The sequence below is a fragment of the Tamandua tetradactyla genome, chromosome 2, assembly GCF_023851605.1.
Source record: "Tamandua tetradactyla isolate mTamTet1 chromosome 2, mTamTet1.pri, whole genome shotgun sequence".
Lineage (NCBI taxonomy): Eukaryota > Metazoa > Chordata > Mammalia > Pilosa > Myrmecophagidae > Tamandua > Tamandua tetradactyla.
Genome location: NC_135328.1, coordinates 31,024,861 through 31,045,944, shown reverse-complemented (window position 1 = coordinate 31,045,944; position 21,084 = coordinate 31,024,861).

Here is a 21,084-nt window from a genome sequence, read left to right as displayed (position 1 = left end):
CCTTGTCCTTTATGGGACCAACTGAATATGGTCTTAATTCTTGTCAATAATGGTCAGTCACTCCAGGGTGAGCTGCCCAGGTCCCCCAATCCACTAATTTTTTAAGAACAGAGAGTGCTTATCTAGTCTTACCAACCACCCTCTGCCCCCCATTTTAAACATAACATGACACCTGAATTCAAACTGTTGTATTAGAGTCATGTTGTATCAGCTAGTTTGATATTTAAGGTTCTTAGATTTCAACACAACAAACTTAAGACCAGATTGGTAAGCAAAGAAAGAAGGTCTTGTTGTCACAATTTCATATTTGCTCAGAGAACTCCAAGCATGGAATTGTGCCATGCTCACTTACCAAGGCAAATACTTAATAATGGAAGTACATTTTGCAACAGTCCAAATCTAATTTGTCCTGGGGCCAGATTATTAAAATAATATTTGGATGCCTGAAAGAGAGTACTCTGAATGTTAGATAAGTGTTTTACACATATAATTTTATCAAATTCTCATAGAGCCCTGTATGGTAGGTGCCAGTGGGAGTAAAGGGTTCCAGTTTCTCACACTTTAATGTGACAGAAAGATTAAGTAACTAGTGCTCAGAAAGGTTAAGTAAACTTACCAAGATCACATAGTCAGTAGGTGGGAGAACCCATATTTGAACCTGAGACTGTCTGGTTCCCAAGCCCTCTTATTAATTCCACTCCACAAGCTGGGACTTGTTTCTGATATGAAAAATAGATGGCTGAATAAAGAGAACAGGAATAAGTAATGCTGAAGGAGGTGTCTGCATGGTACTTGCTAATGAAGAATCTGTATGCAGCTTTCTTTAAAAAATGCAGTGCTGGGGGTGTGGCTGCAAGAGTCTGATCAAGTAAAGGGCAATCAGCAAATACTGGATGGATAGATGAATGGATAGATGGATGGATGAATGATTTTGGGGTGTTTCTCTTTTACTAAGGAATTAGGAGGTGCTTCCAAACAGGAAAATAACTGGTCCCCAAACCATATAAAAACTCCTCCATTGAAAAGAACTGTAACAAATAATGTACAGTTGCTGAGAGAGTTTAAATAGAGTTGTGAGGTACTTGGAAGCTATTCTTATGCAACTTTCAGCTACATATTGCTATATATGATGGTTTGCCACACCCCAGCCAAAACCATTCCTGCCAACCCTAAAGAACATCTAGGGCTTTATCTGAGAGTCTACAAAGTTTCCATTCATGATGATTACTTTCCAGAAACCTACAACCTCCAGATGGGTTCCTAGGCCAGATGAGTTCTAAAATCCAGAGGGGCCAGCGGCTCCAGAACATCAACTAGTTTCATTCCTCTATTCCATATTATCAATAGTCTTTCCAACATGAAAAAGTTAGAAGGGGCATAGCACAAATGTCCCATAAGACTGAAAGAAAGATCAAAGAAGAAGGTGGAGTTACAACAAAGACAGGATTTAACAAATGAGTATGACTGCTGAATCATTATACTGATATTTCTTTTAGTCTCCTGTGTCTTGAAGCAGCAAGAAGGAAAAACCTAACATTGTAGAACTGTAACCCATACCAAACTGAAATCTATTCTATAACTAATTGTGATTGTGTACTTTGAAATTTACTACTTTTTTTGTATAAATGCTATTTTTCACAATAAAAAATGTCAAAAAAAGACTCCCCCATCAAAAAATATATGGCATTCTGTAAGTGGCTCAAGAAAAGTATGACAGTCTGCTGGCTGTTGAGAAACAAATGGCCCAAGTCATGGCTTGCTGTGTGAGCAAGAGGCTTATGGAGTCCATGTATGACCAGCTAACAGTCCATCTGTACCCAGGATGCTTGACTGAAGGTAACCGGCTAGATGGAAAGGTACTATGACCTTGTCCTCAGTCATCCTCTCAGTCAACTGGACAAACTGCTTATTGAGAAAGCCAATGACAACATTTAAGTCACATTATATGATACCAAGGCATATTTGATGCCAAGAAGAATAGCAAGAAACAATAAACTTATTTGATCCATGTGCCAGAGAGGAAGTATTTGTTAGTCCCTAGCAGTCAGAGCGAATACATATTCTGCTGATATTGGTTCAAACTCAATTTTAAAATATTCATTCTTTTCACCAATGGAAGGTTATTTGGCACAACTAACATCCTATCTGTGTCAGCTAGGACCTCCAAAGAGCAGATGCTGAGATATACTAGGGAGTAATAAGTGTTTATTGGGGAGTAATACTTCTGAATGTAAAAGGGAGCAAGCAGAATTGGGCAAGGGACTGCCACACCATGATGCAGATCTGATAAAGTCAGGTCAAGGGGTGCTTGAGCATATTAAAAGAGTTCCATGTTAGGAAGAAATGGATAGGCCCTTTGATTGATCACAGTCTTTCTCTGTCATTTCTACTGAAGACCAGTACCTGGGCCCAAGGGTTGAGACCAATTTGAACTGAGTCAACAGTTGAGGGCTGTCATTCAACCACATCCCTCAGAGCTGGGGTGCAATGAGGCCTTTCTTGAAGGGGGAAAAGGTGACACATCTCAGTCTGGCATACCATCCTACTACCCAGAAACAGGTAGAACCTTCTCATAAGAGGTCAAAAGATCTCTTCCCACATGGGACAGGGGCAAGGTGAAAGGAGAACCATTTTCCCTCTGTTCTGGTTTGAAATTCCCACCACAACACAAGGGTACCCAGTAGATAAGAAAACTAAGGATCTCAGGGATGGTTGCCTCCAGATTCACTCATTAAAACTCAGCAAATACTTACTTACACATGTCCCCAGGTTACCCACAGTACCTTCTGGGCCTCTTTCAATAGCCCATTGTTTAGGATTGATTTATTCCAATGATGCTGATACCACCAGCCTTGGTGAGGGAGGAGAAAGTTGGGTAAAGGGAGAAATAATTACACATCTTGGGTCATGAAGAAAGGGTTGAGGTGGCCCCCCAAATAAAGATCACCCATTTGCCAGTTTGAAACTATTATGCACCCCAGAAAAGCCAGGTTTTAATCCTGATCCAGTCTTGTGGGGCCAGACCTATTGTTTAGAGTGGAAACCTTTGATTGGGTTGTTTCCATGGAGATTGACTTACCCACTTGAGTGTGAACTTTTGATTAGATTACTTCCATGGAGATGTGACACACCCAATTGTGGGTGTGACCTTTTGATAAGATGGAGATATGACTCTGCCCATTTAAGGTGTGTCTTGATTAGTTTACTAGAGTCCTTTAAAAGGGGAAACATTTTAGAGAAAACTCAGATCAGATGCTTGGAGAACAGTTGCTTCAGAGCTGACAGAGACATGGATGTTTGGAGAGGCTAGGATACCAAAAGAAAGCAGATGCCTAGACAAGGGCAGAGCCAAGCAGACATTGCCATGTGCCTCCTCATGAGATGGTAAGCAAGACCCGAGAGTTTTGTCCCAGAGGAGCTGAGTGAAGGTCCACAGACACTTAAGAGAGGAAACCACTGGCATCAGAAGCTGGCAGCAATGGAACTAGGAACAAGGACCAGTAGATGCCAGCATGTGCTTTCCCCTGTGACAGACATTGGCCTTTTTTGAGTCAAAGTATCTTTTACTGAATGCCTTACTGTGTACATTTTTCTGGCCATAGAACTGTGTAACATAAATTCCCTTTATAAAAGCTGCCCCATTTCTGGTATATTGCATTCTAGCAGCTTCATCAAACCAACACACCTATGTTACAGTTTTTTCAAGGGCAGGACTTCATTTAAAAAAAAAAGAAAATTCTGCTTTATACTATCAGTGTGAAAACTGATGCAAATATTTATGTAAAGAACTTGGTACAGTGCCTGGCACATATAAGCAGTTAATGAATAGAAACTAATCATAGTCCTTCATTTGGACCAACTTATTCATTCAGCAAATAGCTCCTGTAGGCCAACTATCCAGGAATTGACAATACATTGTTGAATAAAGTAGCTTCAATCCCTGCCCCAAGCTTCTACATCTAGCTGTGCACTTATCATCACAATCAAGCTTTTTTTTCCTTTTCATGAAAAATAACATGTATACAAAAAAAGCAATAAATTTCAAAGCACATCATAGCAGTTAGTTGTAGAACAGATTTCAGAGTTTGGTATGGGTTACAATTCCACAATTTTAGGTTTTATTTCTCTTTTATTTGCTCTAAGATACTGTAGACTAAAAGAATTATCAATATAATGATTCAGCAATTATACTCATTTGTTAAACCCTACCTTCTCTGTATAACTCCACCAACACCTTTGATCTTTCTTCCATTCCTTAGGGGTATTCAGGCTATGCCCAATCTACCTTTTTCATATTGGAAGGGGCTGTTGATAATATGGTATAGGGGGATGGAACTAGTTGATGTTCTGGAGAGGCTAGTTCTTCTGCATTTCAGGACTTATCGGGTCCAGAGACACATCTGGAGGTTATAGGCTTCTGGAAAGTTGCCCTCATGCATTGAACCTTTGTAGACTCTTATATAATGCCCTTGGTGTTCTTTAGGATTGGTGGGAATAGTTTTGGTTGGTGTTTGGCAAGCTATGATAGGCAGTAATGTCTAAATGAAGCTTGCATAAGAGTGACCTCCAGAGTAGCCTTCCAACTCTATTTGAATTCTCTCAGTCATTTATACTTTATTTGTTACACTTCTCTCCCCTCTTTTGGTCAGGATGGCATTATTCATCACATGGTGCCAGGTCCAGGCTCATCCCTGGGAGTCATCTCTCATGCTGCCAGGGAGACTTTCACCCCTGGATGTCATGTCTCATGTAGCAGGGAGGGCTATGCTGGTCTGAAAGGATTATGTACCCTAGAAAAGCCATGTTTTAATCCTAATCCCATTTTGTAAAGGCAGTCTTTGCTTTTAATCCCTATTCAGTATTGTATGTTGGAAACTTTAACTGGATTATCTCCATGGAGATGTGACTTAATCAATTGTGGGTATTAAACTTCATTACATGGAGATGTGTCTCCACCCATTCTACATGGGTCTTGATTGGTTTACTGGAATCCTATAAAAGAGGAGACATTTTGGAGAGAATTACTTTTGAGAATGAGGAAGGAGCTGCAGAACCACAACAGAATGATGAGAGAACAGAGCCCACCAGCAAGCAACCTTTGGAGTTGAAGAAAGTGAAGGCTGCCAGGCAGCTACATGAAGCAAGAGGCCTGGAGAGGAAGCTAGTAGACATTGCCCTATTTGCCACGTGCCTTTCCAGTGGTGAGAGAAACCCTGAACTTCATTGGCCTTCTTGAACCAAGGTATCTTTCCCTGGATGCCTTAGATTGGACATTTCTATAGACTTGCTTTTGGACATTACCATGGCCTTAGAACTGTAAACTAGCAACTAATTAAATCCCCCTTTTTAAAGCCATTCCATTTCTGGTATATCACATGCTGGCAGCTAGCAAACTAGAACAAGGGCAATGATTTCACTTGCGGAGGTGGGTGTAGAGGGTGAGAGGCCACATCTGAGCAACAAAAGGATCCTCCAGAAATAACTCCTAGGCATACCTATAGGTAGACTAAGCTTCTCTGCTACATACATAAGCTCCACAAGAGCAAGCCTCAAGATCAAGGGCTTAGCCTATTGATTTGTGTGTCCCTAATGTTTGCCACAGTATAAGGAGTTTCCCCAGTGGTAAAGTTTTATACTCCCATATTTTTTCTCCCATCCCTCAAGGGACTTTCCCAATACTTTTTAGTTATTTATTTAATATACTCTGGAATATATCCAGGCATTACATTCATATTCTGGGCTCTGTATGTTTGGATTATTTTAATGATCTAACCAGACAAGTTGAATTAGATTATGTGCTGCAGAAAATTTAGGTTTTGGACAAAACAAAACTTTCTTTCTTTGGTCTCAAAGAGTACATGAGGTTCTAAAGTGCAGACAATGTCTCCCTTACCTCTGTGTTCTGAATTACTTTAATCTGGACTTGATTGGCTTCATTCTTATCTCTAAATACCAGGTTATAGACATATAAAACAGCTTCTCAAAATCTAGAAATAACTACCACTTTGGACTAAATGTAACTGCTATAAGAGCTTAGAATCTAGGCCTCTGTTTTCTTATAAGTATTTTCTAAATGAGACCATATAATGTTTGTGCTTTTGTTTCTGGCTTATTTTGTCTCACTAAATGTCCTACAGGCTCATTCACAAGGATGCATGCCTCACAATTTCATTCCTTTTTGTTGCGCACAGTATTGATCATATGCATACACCACTGTTTGTCAGTCTACTTCTCAGTGCATCCTTTAGCCACCTCCATTCTGGGCATCATATATAATGCCCAAAGTCAACAGCCCATAACACCCTCAATTTTAGATAATTTCATCGTTCCCAAGAGAAACACTACCAATAAACATACAATCCAAACCTCCCTCTTTCCTTGTCCCACCCCTATTATTTTCCTCTGGTATTCTGTGGTACTGCTAATGTTTTCCTGTTAAACACAGTCCATAGCATGCAATATTAGTTTCCACCCTTTACCCCGAAATTATAGACTCTTTGTGTAAGATTCATACCTTTGCAGTAGTTCATGCAAGAACTTATTTATATTTGTAGTGTTAATCGGTGGGACACATGAGTCTGTACAACCCCTTTTCAATCATGTTCACCTTCCATATGGTAATATTACTTATAGACCCACTATAAGTAATATAGTGAACCATCTTCAACTCTATCTATTCACTTACATTTGAGTTCAACCTCATAAGCCAACCCTTCACTCATCTCTAGTGTCCATGTATCTCTAGGTCCCCTCTATTCTGTATTATAAACCTCTGATTTTACTCTTACCATGGTCATAAAACTGGAATCATACAGTTTCTGTCCTTTTGTGTCTGGCTTATTTCACTCAACATCATATCCTCAAGGCTCATCCCTCTTGTCATGTGCTTCAGGATGTCACTTCATCTTGCTGCTGCATAATATTCCATGGTATGTATATAATGCATTTTGTTAATCTACTCATCTATTGATGAGCCCTTGGATTATTTCCATCTTTTGGCAATTGTGAATAATGTTTCTATGAACATTGATGTGCAGATGTCTGTTTGTGTCACTACTTTCAGCTCTTCTGAGTATACACTGAGTAGTGGTATTGCTGGGTCATAGTGCAACTCAACACTTAATTTCCTAAGGAAACACCAAACTGTCTTTCATAGCAGTTGTACCATTATACATTCACACCAGCAGTGCTTAAGTGTGTCAATTTCTCCACATGCTCTCTATCATTTGTAGTTTCCTGTTTGTTTAATAGCAGCCATTCTTATAGGTGTGAAGTGGTATCTCTTTGTAATTTTGACCTGCATTTCCCTTATAGGTAATAAAAATGAGCATCTCTTCATGTGCTTTTGAGCCATCTGTATTTGCTCCTCAGAAAAATGCCTATTCATATCTTTAGCCCATTTTATAATTGGCCTGCTTGTTCTTTTGTTGTTGAGTTGCATGATTTCTTCGTGTATATAGGATATCAAACCTTTGTCCAGTATGTAATTTCCAAATATTTTCTCCCATTGAGTTGGCTCCCTCTTCACCTTTTTGACAAAGTCTTTTGAGGTGCAGAAGCATTTGATTTTGAGGAGTTCCCATTATCTATTTTTTGTTTTGTTGCTTGTGCTTTGGGTGTAAAGTTTAGGAAGCAACCTCCTATTACTAGGTCTTGTAGACGTTGCCCTACATTTTCTTTTAGGAACTTTATGGCACTGGTTCTTTTATTTAGGTGTTTGATCCCTTTTGAGGCAATTTTTGTATAGGGTATAAGGTAACGGTCCTCTTTCATTCTTCTGGCTGTTGATATCCAGTTCTCTCATGCCCATTTACTGAAAAGACTATTTTGTCCCAGTTCAGTGGATTTGGGGGTCTTGTTGAAGATCAGTTGACCATAGATTTGGTGGTCTATTTCTGAGCTCTCAATTCTATTCCATTGGTCAATACTTCAATCTTTGTGTCAGTATCATACTCTTTTGATCACTGTAGCTTCATTATAAGTTCTAAAATCAGGAAGTATTAATCCTCCCACTTCATTCTTCTTTTTTTAGGATCCTTTTAGCTACTTGGGGTATCTTTCCTTTCCAAATGAATTTGGTAATTAGCTTTTCCAAGTCTTCAAAATAAGCTGTTGGAATTTTGATTGGTACTGTGTTGAATCTGTAGATCAACTTGGGTAGAATTGACATCTTAACTATATTTAACCTTCTTAACCACAAGCAGGGAATGTCTTTCCACCTATTTAGATCTTCTTTGATTTATTTTAGCAATGTTATGTGGTTTTCTGTGTACAAGTCCTTTACATCCTTAGTTAAGCTCATTCCTAGATACCTGATTCTTTTAGTTGCTATTTTGAATGGAATTTTTTCCTTAATTTATCTTTGGTTAGGTCATTGCTTGTGTATAGAAACATTACTGTTTTTTGCATATTAATTTTATATCCCACCACCTTGCTGAATTTATTGGCTCACACAACTTTGTTGTAGATTTCTCAGGATTTTCCAAGTATAGTACCATGTCATCTGGTAATAATGAAAGTTATTCCTTTCCAATTTATCTATTTGTCCTGCCTAATTGCTCTAGCTAGAACTTCTAATACAATGTTGAATAACAGTGGTGACAGAGGACATCCTTGTCTCATTCCTCATCTTTGGGGGAAAGCTTTCATCTCTCTATTGAGTATGATGCTGGCTGTGGGTTTGACATACATGCTCTTTATCTTATGAGGAAGTTACCTTTGATTCCTACCTTTTAAAGAGTTTTTATCAGAAAAGGGTGTTGAATTTTGTCAAATGTTTTTGGCATCAGTTGAGGTGATCATTTGATTTTTCCCCTTTCAGTTTGTTAATGTGCTATATTACATTAATTTAGTTTTTTTATGTTGAACCATCCTTGTATTCCTGGTATAAACCCCACCTGGTTGTGGTGTGTAATTCTTTTAATGTATTTTTGGATTTGATTTTCTAGTATTTTGTTATGAATTTTTGCATCTATGTTCATTAGGGAGATTGGCCTGTAGTTTTCCTTTCTTGTAGCATCTTTACCCAGTTTTGATATTAAAGTGATGTTAGCTAAATAAATGAGTTGAGTAGTGTTCCTTTCTTATCAACTTACTTTGGAAAAGTTTGAACAAGATTGGTGTTAGTTCTTTTTGGAATGTTTGATACAATTTCCCCGTGAAGCCATCTGGCCCTGGGCTTTTCTTTGTAGGAAGATCATTGATGACTGATTGAATCTCTTTACTTGTAATTGGTTTGTTGAGATCTTCTATTTCTTCTTTAGTCAGCATACCTTGTTCGTGTATTTCCAGGAATTTGTCCATTTCATCTAAGTTGTCTAGTTTGTTGGCATGTAGTTGTTCATAGTATCCTCTTATGATTTTTTTAAAAACTTTCTTCTGGGTTTGTGTTAATGACCCCCTTCTCCTTTCTGATTTAGTTTATTTGCATCCTCTCTCTTTTTTACTTTGTCAGCATTGCTAGTGTTCCATCATTTTATTGCTTTTCTCAAAGAATAAACTTTTGGTTTTATTGATTCTTTCTACTGTTCTCCCATTCATTTAATTCTGCTTTAATCTTTGTTATTTCTCTTCTTCTATTTGCTTTGGGGTTAGTTATTCTTTCTCAAGTTCCTCCAGGTGAGCAGGTAAGTCCTTGATTTTTGCCCTTTGTTTTTTTTTAATACAGGTATTTAGGGCAATAAATTTCCCTCTCAGTACAGCCTTTGTCATACTCTGCAATTTGTGGCATGTTGTATTCTTATTTTCATTCGTCTCCAAATAGCTACTGATTTTTCTAGCAATTTCTTCTTTGACCCACTGGTTGTTTAAGTGTATGTTATGTAATCTCCATATATTTGTGAAAGTTCTTGTTCCTTGGTTGTTATTGATTTTCAACTTCATTCCATTATGATTAGAGAAAGTGCTTTCAATAATTTCAATGTTCTTAAATTTATAAAGACCTGTTTTGTGCCCCAGAATATGATCTATCCTGGAGAATCTTCCATAAGCACTAGAGAAGAATGTATGTCCTGGTGTTTTGGGGTATAATGACCTATATATGCTGTGAGGTCTAATTCATTTGTCAAGTTATTTAACTTCTTTATTTCCTTGCTGATCCTCTGTCTGGTGGTTCTATCTGTAGAGGAGAGTGGTGTATTGAAGTCTGTTACTATTATTGCTGATATATGTACTGCTCCCTTCAGTTTTTCCAGTGTTTGTCTCATGCACTTTGGAGCTCCTTAACTGGGAGCATAAACATTTATGATTGTTATTTCTTCTTGGTTAATTATCCCCTTTTTAATATATAGTGTCCTTCTTTGTCTCTTATGATGTCTTTACATTTAAAGTCTATTTTGTCCTATATTAGTATAGCTGTCAAATACAAAATGCCCTTTGTATTAATTATTAATTAATGCCCTTTCACTTTCAATCTATTTGTATCGTTGTATCTAAGATGAGTCAGTCTCTTGTAAGCAGCATATGGCTGGATTATATTTCTTAATCCATTCTGCCAATTTGTATCTTTTCATTAGTAACTTCAGCCTGTTAATGTTCAAAGTTAATCAAAGTTATTACTGTTAAGGCATTTCTTGACTCCATCATATCCTTTGGATTTTATTTGTCAGATCTATATATTATTTTCCCTCTTCCTCTTTTCATTATTTAAGTTACCCTTACTGGTACTCTTCAATTCTGTGCCCTTCTCCAGACTTCCCTCTCCTGTCATTTTTTTGTCAGCTGGCAGAACTCCCTTTAGTATTTCTTGTAAAGGTGGTCTCTTGTTGACAATTCTGTCAGCAACTGTTTGTCTGTGAATATTTTAAACTCTTCTTCAATTTTGAAGGACAATTTGGCTGGCTGGAAGTCTTTCTTTCTGTTTTGGGATTTTTAATTATATCATACCATTGCCTTCTTGCCTCCATAGTGACAGTTGAATAGTCCAAACTCAGTCTTATGTGGTTTCCCTTGCATGTGGTAGATTGTTTTTCTCTTGCCACTTTCAGGATTTTCTACTTTTCTTCAATATTTGACAGACTGAATAGTATGTGTCTTGGGGAAGGCCTATCTGGATTTATTCTATTTGGAGTTCATTGGGCTCTTTGATTTGCATATTTACATCCTTTATAAGGGTTGGGAAGTTTCCCCCATTATATCCTCAACTGATCTTCCTAGCCCTTTTCTGTTCTCCATCTGGAACACCAATAATTCTTATATTTGTGTGCTTTGTTTTGTCCATCATTTCCCTAGGATACAACTGAAAAATTTCCATCTTCTTTGCCATTTGCTGTTTCGAGTGTTTAAAATCAGTTGTCCGTCCTCTAGTTCACTTATTCTTTCTTCCACCTCTTCAAATCTGCTGCTGTGTGTTTCTAGTATATTTTTTATTTGGTCTACAGCATCTTTAATCTCTATGATATCTTCTATTTTTCTGTTTATTCTTTCAAATTCATCTTTATGCTATTCTAGTATCTTCTTGATCTCCTTTATGTCATTAGCCAATCCACTGATTTTATTTAGTAGAGTTATATAAACATGTTTGATTAGTTGTTCCAAAGTCTGTGTCTCCTCCAGTGTTTTAATTTGGTCATTAGGCTGGGTTATATCTGTCTGCATCTTCATATACTTAGTGATCTTCTGTTGGCTTCAAGGCATGTAAATATCTTGATAGGGTTAGTTTGGAAGTTGATTTCCTTCAGTAGTCTAAAGCTTTGTATTAGTGGGATGGGTGTGGGGCATGGGGCTGGGCACAACAGTGCAGTAAAAGATTGTGGTGCAGGTATATACATGGGTTGGGGAATGCTATGTTGGTGCCTTTGAGCATGTGGTGTGGGGCATGAGGTTGTGGAGGTGCAGTGCCAGGGCCATGGGGGCAGGGTGCAGCTCAGGCAGGCTTTGGAGTGCAGGAACAAGGTGTGGTGTGGGGGACACAGATGTAAGACATGGCAGGAGGCAGATGGGAGGCTATGCTGATGCACATGGGCTGGTTCGTGGGCAGGATGTAGGTGGGTGTGTGGAATATGGGGATCATGGGTATCAGGGTGTGGGTTATGGGGCACAGAGGTCAGGGCATGGGGAGGACAGGGTGTGTGTGTGTTCTTGTGTATGGGAAGGAGTCGGGGGGGCTAGGATGCAGATGCATGAGTGTGCAGGGGTGCGACACAGGTCACAAGTTTTGTGAGATGTGGGTCAGTGGCCGGTGATGTCAGGTGGGTGGTCTCATGGCACCGTTACACAGGTATGTGGGGGGTGGTGCAGGGGTGCATGTGTGTGGAGGGTGCGGGCTAGGTGACACAGATGGGCATGTGAGCACTTGCCAGGTGTGGGAGCAGGGCATTTGTGTGGGGAGGAGGGGATAAGCATGTGCACATATGCGGGGCAGGGGAGTTAGGGTACAGGACCCAAGAGGTTGGTGCATGGATACATGAGTGCCCAGTGGGAAGGAGGAGGCTATGCACATATATGGGTCTGAGGGGCAGGGCCCTGGTGTGCATGTACACAGAGCTCAAGGACATAGGGGCGGGGTTGCATCTAAGTGGGCTGGGGTGGGTGTGGCCAGATGTGCAGCTCAGTGCTTGCCCAGAGCTGGGGGTGGTGGGGCAGGGTTGCATGACTGTAGAATTGAGGCGGTGTGGCCTGGGTATGAAGGTGAGCACTGGAAGCACAGTACCTGCAGCGTCAGGTTGGGGGAGGTGGGGCTCAAGGGACTAGGCACAGGTGCATGGGTTTTGAAGGGGCAGAGATAAGACTATGCAGGAGAAAGGAGAGGTGGGGCAGGCTGGGAAAGGTGTGTGCATATGCATGGGGCAGGGATGTGGGTGGGGATGCGTGGAAGGTAGGGGTGGGATGGGGTGGGGTGGGGCGGGGGCGCCTGGAGTATGGTGGGGCCAGGTGACAGAGTTCAGGTGTATAGGGTATGGGCGGAGTCTCAGGTCACAGAGTGGGGGCAGTGTGCATGACAGTAGTGCATTCAAGGAATGTGGCTTGGCTTACTTCCTAGTCCCCATCTCCCTGTCCCTGCACTTCTGGGGGTTCTGGGCTTCTGTTTGGAAAGGGGCACATTAGGCTGTTTGCACTAGCTGGACGGTCTTCAGTTCTCTGTTTCTCAGTTGTTCAGCTGTTGTAATCAGAGCCTCCCTATGTGGTGTTGAAGACCCTTCTAGGTCACTTACACCCTGGAATCACTGTCCCAGTTGTTTTTCTGTCTCTTCTCTAGCTGTTCCTAGGAGCAGGGGTGAACTCAACTTATCCTATTCAGTCATACTCCCAGAACTCTCTTTTTTTTTAATCTTCACATTCCACATTCCATAAGGTCAAAAGCTTGACCCAAGGAAAAAGACTAAACTAGGTGCCTTTCTACTAATCATAGCCTCTACCAAAAAGCCTAATTTCTTTCTTTGTTCATATTTCAGTTCCCTCCCAGAGTCCTCCCTTATCACTGCCTGTTCTGATATTACCAATTCTTACCAAGTTCAGCTCAAGAATTCCCCTTCTTTGATTCTCCCAGCACTCAGCCTTCTTGTTTGTTTCAGACAGCACTCAGAGCTTTACTTTCACACTGCAGCAATCACTCACTGACCCATGCAAAAGTATCAAATTACAATCATCAAGGAGTTAAAAACCCAACTCTCATACAACTATATAGTTAGCATGTGTCAGTGATTTAATTTTTTCATTATTGAGGGAACCAGAAGAATGAGTTGGTTCAAAAGAAGATGTGAGAAAGAAAAAAAAATATGCTGAAATAAAATTGCTAAGTTTAGATACAAAGTAATTAATATTCTACAAGACAACAAATCTACAACTTTCATGACAATCTTCTCTATCGGACAGAATCATATACATACCCACCCTACTGGGAAAAAAAAACAGTTGTATTTTCTTGGTTTTCTATTAGTTAATCTCTACCTTTATGGAGTCTAGGCCCTAATCAACAGTATATAGTAAATTAGAGTCATATTTTCTAGAAAGCCAGATGATGGCTTATTAGAGGACTTGTTACACCGTGATCCAGCATAACACTGAAAAGAACATACTCACCTTCTTATTTCCAAATTTTGGACACATTTTTGAACACTAGTTTCTAAGGTAGTACCCACATTGGAAAGGTAATGGTGAAAGAAGAACTGATTTTGGAGTCAGAAAAACCTGGATTCAAATTCTTATCCCACAGTTTAACCTCTCTGAGCTTCATCAGAGATGTTGCAAAGATGAGATGGGAAGGTTTAGAAGATGCTAGAATGCAATAGATGCTCAATAAGTCTTAGTTCCATTACTCTCTTCCTGTCCTCTTTTGAAGATTGGTCATATCTTATGGCTCACCCAGGCTCTAGGAAATGCCCGAGCTCTCTGTAATAGGTTTTAAATAAATTTCTGATTGTTTGATATATGCCTTTTCTATGACTTAGGAAAGCTCCTTCCTCTATCTGAGCCTCAATTTACCCATCAATAAAAATGAGAAGATTCAGTGGGCAGCACTATTACTGAGGGAAGGAGGGTTTGGGGGATGTGGGGGGAATGGGGGCATTTCTGATTTTCACAGTAACTAAGGAATATTACTGACATCTGGTGCCCAGGAGCCAGGGGTGATAAACTGTCTGCTGTGTTCAGGCCAATGTCCTACCAGATAGAAATGTTTCAGCCAACATGCCAATAATGCCTCATTCGAGAAACAATGAATCATCCCTATAGGCTTTTGCAAAGGACACCTGACAACAAACTGATACTTCTCTACTGTTTTCTTCAAAGGATGGGAGATATATAGTTATGTTACAAAGATCTGTTTTGCTTAAAGAAAAAAAGTGCATTGTTTCCAAACATTTTAGCAATTCCCCAGATTATTCCATGTCTGCAATTTGATATCATTTTGTTGACAATCCTTGTCTGAAGAATGGCTATTACTTTTTGCTGCTGACAACCATGCTGAGCTGATCTATTTTCTGAAGAAAGAGATTGCCCTGAGGCATCTATATTAGGAACCATCTAGTCTTTGTAGAGTACCCAGATCTTAGCAAAGAACAGCAGGGAAGTTGAAGGCAAGATACCTGATAACAGGCAGGGAAAAGACAAGTACTCTATTGCCTGGGGCATCAAACCATGTAAGAAAGCTTGAAGCCAGCTTGTTCTATCTGTGTGCACCCTTCCAAAAAGCCTATTTTCTCTTTGTTCTTTTGTTCATGGTCATGCATCACATAATTATCTCAATATCTTCCACCATGGACGTTGAGCTCTGTAGGGAAAACAACTGGGTCATATTGTCCTGTTTCCAAACACACTTACTGCTGGGATTGGCCCATAGCAGTCACTAAATTTATAGACTTTCAAACCAAAACTAGTTTTTCCAATTGGTTACCTCTTTTGCCTGGCATCTTGAAAAGAAGTCAGTACCATAAACCATGGAAGCAAATAATTTTCCTTCTGGAAAAGTAAAATCCCCATAAGGTCTATGCTTCCACTGAGATTCTTTCATTAAAAGCTAACAACACAGGACTATGAAGTAGCCACAGGGTGGCAGGAGAGGAAAGGTTTTCTTTTACTGCAGCAAACCTAAAGAGGAAATAAAGGTCTAGTTGTTATTCGCTTAGAAAGTTGCATGTTGTGATGCATTGATGAGTTGTGACAATGCAATGAACCATTAAAATTTTCTAATTAACATAATCGCCTATTTTTAGAAAAAAATTTTTGTACTTTTTTCAATTTGAATTAGTCTAATTAATTCAGTTTTGGGTAGGGTAATTTTATTAGTTTATTAGTTTCTGTAGTTTTCTATACTTACTCAGAGTCAAATAGCAAACATCTTGGATCATATTTAGGGGTGGCTTGCAAGGACCTGGGGAGGGGAGAGTGTGGTCTGGCAGGGTATTGGAGATGTGCCTTGTGTTAGTAGTCAGGCTAATTTTTTGGAAAAGTTCTCTGAACACCTACTTCTGAGGCAATTTTGATATTACCATAATTCTGATCACTCTTTTCACTCAGTCATTCAGAGAATATTAAATTATTAACTAAGCATACAGTGTGCCAAGCTCACTCTTCAGGTTCAGTACTTTTGCAATGGTCACCAAAAAGACAAGAATTTTGCTCCATGTAGGGAAGATGGACATTAAATGAACAAACACAGAGATGAAAATAAAGTCGCCATGAGTTGAGATACTAAAAATGGGTGCTGTGACTCATTCATTCAAAATATATTATCTGAATATCTATGTCCCAGGACAATTGCTTAGGAAAACTAAGGAATGCAGATAGGAGTCTTCTCTTTGCAAAGTTTAGAGTCTGTGGTAGATTGAAAAACGGTCCTTCAAAAGATATCCATGTCCTAATCCCTGGAAGCTGTGAATGTCACCTTGTATGGCAAAAAAAGGCATCTTAACAGATGATTGTTTAGGATTTTGATATTTCTTCTGGAAAAGCAAAGTCTTCATAAGATGCTTCTACAGCGGTTTTTTCATTAAAAACTAGCAAGGCAGTAATAGGATGTGGCCACAACATGGTGGAACAGGAGAGATTTTGTTTTCCTGCAAAACACCAAATGAGGAAATGCCTCTAGGTACACTCCTTTAGAAAGTTGCATGACATGAATTGCAATCGCATGTATCTTTATAAGAAGGAGGCAGAGGAAGATTTTACACCCAGAGAGAAGAAAAGATGATGTGAAGATGGAACAGAGAGACCTAAAGATGCTGGTCTTGAACCTTGGGTACATATGACCATAAGCCAAGAATGACAGCAGCCACCAGAAACTGGCAAAGGCAAGGAATAAACTCTTCCCTGGACCCTCTGGAGGGAGTGTAGCTCTGCTGGTATTTTGGTTTTGGTTCAATAATCCTAATTTTGGACTTCTGGCTTCCAGAACTATAAGCCGATAAATGTGTATTAAGTCACCAAGTTTGGGATTTGAAGAATTTTAAAAGAAGAGGAGTGGCATGGTCAGATCTTTTAGAACTCATTTGGGCAATAGGGTAGAGAATGGAGAGCAGTGGGCAGTGGGGAGGACAGGAGAGGTTGCTTAGAAATCACATAGGAGGCTACAACAACATTCTATCAAGAGGACATGTTAGCTTGGAAAGGAGTAGGCAAAGGTGAGAGATTTTTAGAGGTAAAATAAATAAGATTTGAAAATGTAGTAGATATGGGTTTTAGGGAGTGTGAAGTGTAAAGATTAATTTCTAGGTTTCCTAATTAGTAACTAGATGGGTGTAGAATTATTTATGAAGATGGGAAACCCTGGAGGAGGGAGAGGTTAAGAAAAAGATGATTCAATTTGGTCAAATTGATTTTTAGTTGTCTTTGAACATGCAAGGTAAAAATTTCAAATATGCTTATGTTAGTTTGAAACTGCTGGGTATCCAAGAAAAGTCATGTTCTTTAATTCTGATTCAAATTTTTTTGGTGGGATCTTTTTGATTGTCTCCATGGGATATGACCCACCTAAGTGTGGATGCTACATTTTGATAAGGTGGTTTCCATGGAGATGAGTTTCCACCCATTCAAGATGGGTTGCTTACTGGAGTCCTTTAAGAGAGAACTCTTTTTGGAAAAAGCTCAACAGCTGACAGAGCCAACAGAGCCAACACAAGACCCAGATGTTTGGAGATGCAGAAAGAAAACTCCCCTGAGGAAGCTTTTTGAAATCAAAAGCCAAAGGACAAGCAGAGGACAGCCACACCTTCCCAGCTGACAGAGGTATTCTGGACCCATTGGCCTTTCTTGAGTCAAAGTATCTTTCCCTGTATGCTTTAGGTTAGACATTTTTATGGGCTTAGAACAGTAAGCTTGTAACTTATTAAATTCTCTTTCTAAAAGCCATTGCACTTTTAATATATTACATTCTGGCAGGTTAACAAACCAATACAAGGCCCATAACCATCTGGGACTGAAGCCTAACAAAGAAGTTGAGGAAAGATAAATATCCAGAAATTTGACTGTAGACAGTAATTGTTATTGTGGAGCTGGAGTAGATTCCCAAAGGATAAAGTATAAATAGAGATAAAAGAGAGCCTAGGATGTAGACTTCCATGCCTCCAAAATTTAATGGCTCGATAGGAGGGAATGAGCCTACAAAGAAACTGAGAAGGAGCCACTCAAAAGAAAATGTGATGTCAAGGAAGACCAGAGAAGAGATAATTCCAAGGAGAAGGGAGATCTTTTATTAGGGGGAAGGAGGGAGGAAAAAACTAAACAGCAGTAGACTTCTAAACTTTAAATAGACATGTCTGAATGACTCAGCTTACTTTTTCATAATATGCCTACTTCCCTTCTTTTGAGCAAAGGAAAAGCACCCAGACTGGAGTGCCTTAGACAAACTCCTCTACCATGTAAAAGTCTCTTCTATAGAGGGAAGGTGTAGCTCTCTATCCTCTTCATTTTTCAGTCTTGCAACTTGGGAAAGTGATTGAGTTAACCTAGGATGATGATCAATCTGCTTTCATTGTAACTGAATGAGAGGTCTCCCAGTCTCTTGTATGTTTCAGGGTACTGCAGATCACATATGAATCTATTCCCACATTTTTGTACTTGCTTTCTTGTGACCTATGCTGTGTGAAAGAAGAGGGAATGGACCAAATAAAAGAACTCAAAGTGGCCCAAGCTGATGGTGTCTATGTAGACATGCCCCTGAAGCAAAAGGAAATAAAGAAATTCAGGTGTGGGACTGATTACTCAAGAGAGGTGAAAATGCAGAGCTCTATCATCCGTATCCTCTTGAAGTCTGCTTTCAAGACACAACTCGAATAGCTAAGAATATCTTGAGAAAGAAAAATGAAGAGGGAGGTCTCACACTACCTGACTTTAGAGTATATTACGAAGCTATAGTGGTCAAAACAGCATGGTATTGGCCTAAAGATGAGTATATTGACCAAAGGAATCAAACAGAATGTTCAGAAACAGATGCTTTCATCTATGGGCAACAGATATTTGATAAGGCAGTCAATCCAACACAGCTGAGGAGAGCAGTCTCTTCAGTAAATGACGTTTGGAGAACTGGATATCCATGTGCAAAAGAATAAAAGAGGATCCATATCTCACAATAGCATTATGCCAAAACTAAATTTCTATAGGAGGGGGGCATGGGGAAGGTCTACAGAAAAGAAAAGGAAATGCCTTCATAAAGATCATCATGGCAAAGGCATGTTTATTTACTTAGGTTGGATTGTATGATATGCAAATAAAACTGTTTAAAAATGAAGAGAGAGAAACAAGTGCTAGAGAAAATATGGGGAAAAAGATGTACCTATTCACTGTTGGTAGGGAAACTGAGATGTGCAGCCCCTCGAGGACAGTGTGGTGGTCCCACAGGAGACTATATGATCCTGCAACCCCTTAACTCAGTATATTCCTACAGGAACTGAGTGTGGAGATAGAAATTGACATTTGTACACTGATGTTTATGGTGTTTGCAACTCACAATGGATAGGGGTGGCCTAAGGGTATAACAACTGAGGAATGGAAGGGGGAACTGTGGTATACACATACCATGGACTACTGAACAGCTGCAAAAATGAATGAAGTTCTGAGGCATGCAACTAGGTGAATGAACTTTAAGGACTGTATGCTGAATGAAATGTCAGAAACAAAAAAGATACATATTATCATGCCTCACTCATATGGATTAGCTATAATTTAAAACTCAGTGACTGGGTGGTGCAATGGTGGCTCAGTGGCAGAATTCTTGCTTGCCATACTGGAGACCCAGATTCAATTCCTGGAGCCTGCCCATGCCAAAACAAACAAATAAAAACTTGGTGAACTGAAGTTGAGAACATGGGATATCAGGTTTGGGCCTATTGTAATGGGTCCTAGATTGTAAACTCTTACAGAAGTTGCATATATTCAGGATTTATAACTGTTATTTCTCAATTCTGAGATACTGAACTGTTTGTTTACAACCAGGTCATTCCCAGAAACTTCAGGTATTTATGTGACACCTGAGACTCAAAGTTAGATCTCTGAAGCTATGAAAGTCAGCAGTACCCCATATAGGAATTGTTTAAAATGTTGAAAAATGGATCAGACTTTGACTAGAGATATTAATGAAGCTGATATGAATAGTACTGGGGTAGAACAGAATACAGGGTAAAGGTGATATAATCCGTATTTTAAAACTTTAACCTCTGTGTGAGACCAAAGGGAGAGATGTTTAGTTGGTTCAAATTTATATTTTGGGTAGTGCATTACCTAATTTAGCTTGTATAGTCAGTTTGGTTGAACACAAGTACAAGGAATCTTGAAATAGGGTGTTAGATTTCGTTGGTTTGTCCAGGCTAGTATGATGACCTGATATATCCCAGAGTAACCTGGGCAGTAAATAAAGAAGTAATTGCAAAGTCCCCTTGAAGGACTTGGGAGAATGGAGGAAATATTCAACTTCCCCATTTGTAGAACTTCTGATATTCTCACAAGCAGTGAGGACAACCAAATCAATAGGCTGAGCCCTCAATTTTGGGGTTCACTCATACAAAACTTATTCCTGCAAAGAACAGGCTAAGTTTACTTAAAATTATGCCTGACAGCCACCCCTAGGGAACCTCTTTTGTTGCTCAGATGTGGCCTTGACAGTTGAACTCATTGCCCTCTTCACTATGTGGACATGACTCCCAGGGGTGTAAAGCTCTCTGGTAATATGGGACAGGACTCCCTGGATTCACCAGGACCCAACATCAATGGATTGAGAAAGCATTCTTGACAAAAGGGGGAAGAGGTAAATGAGACAAAATAAAATTTCAGTGGCTGAGAGACTTCAAACTTAGTCAAGAAGATATTCTGGAAGCTATTCTTATGCATTGTATAGATATCCCTTTTTAGTTTATGGTATATTGGAATGTCTGGAGGAAAGTACCTGAAACTATTGAGATTATTCCAGTGGTCTTGATTCTTGAAGATGGTTGTATAACAATATAAATTTTACAATGTGACTGTATGATTGTGAAAACCTCGTGTCTGACACTCCTTTTATCCAGGGTATAGACAGATGAGTAAAAAAAAAGGGTAAAATAAATAAATGATATGTGGGATAAGGCGTAAAATAAATTGGGTAGATTGAAACAATAGTGGTCAATAAGAGGGAAGGGTAAAAAATATGGGAAGTATGAGATTTTCCTCTTTATTTCT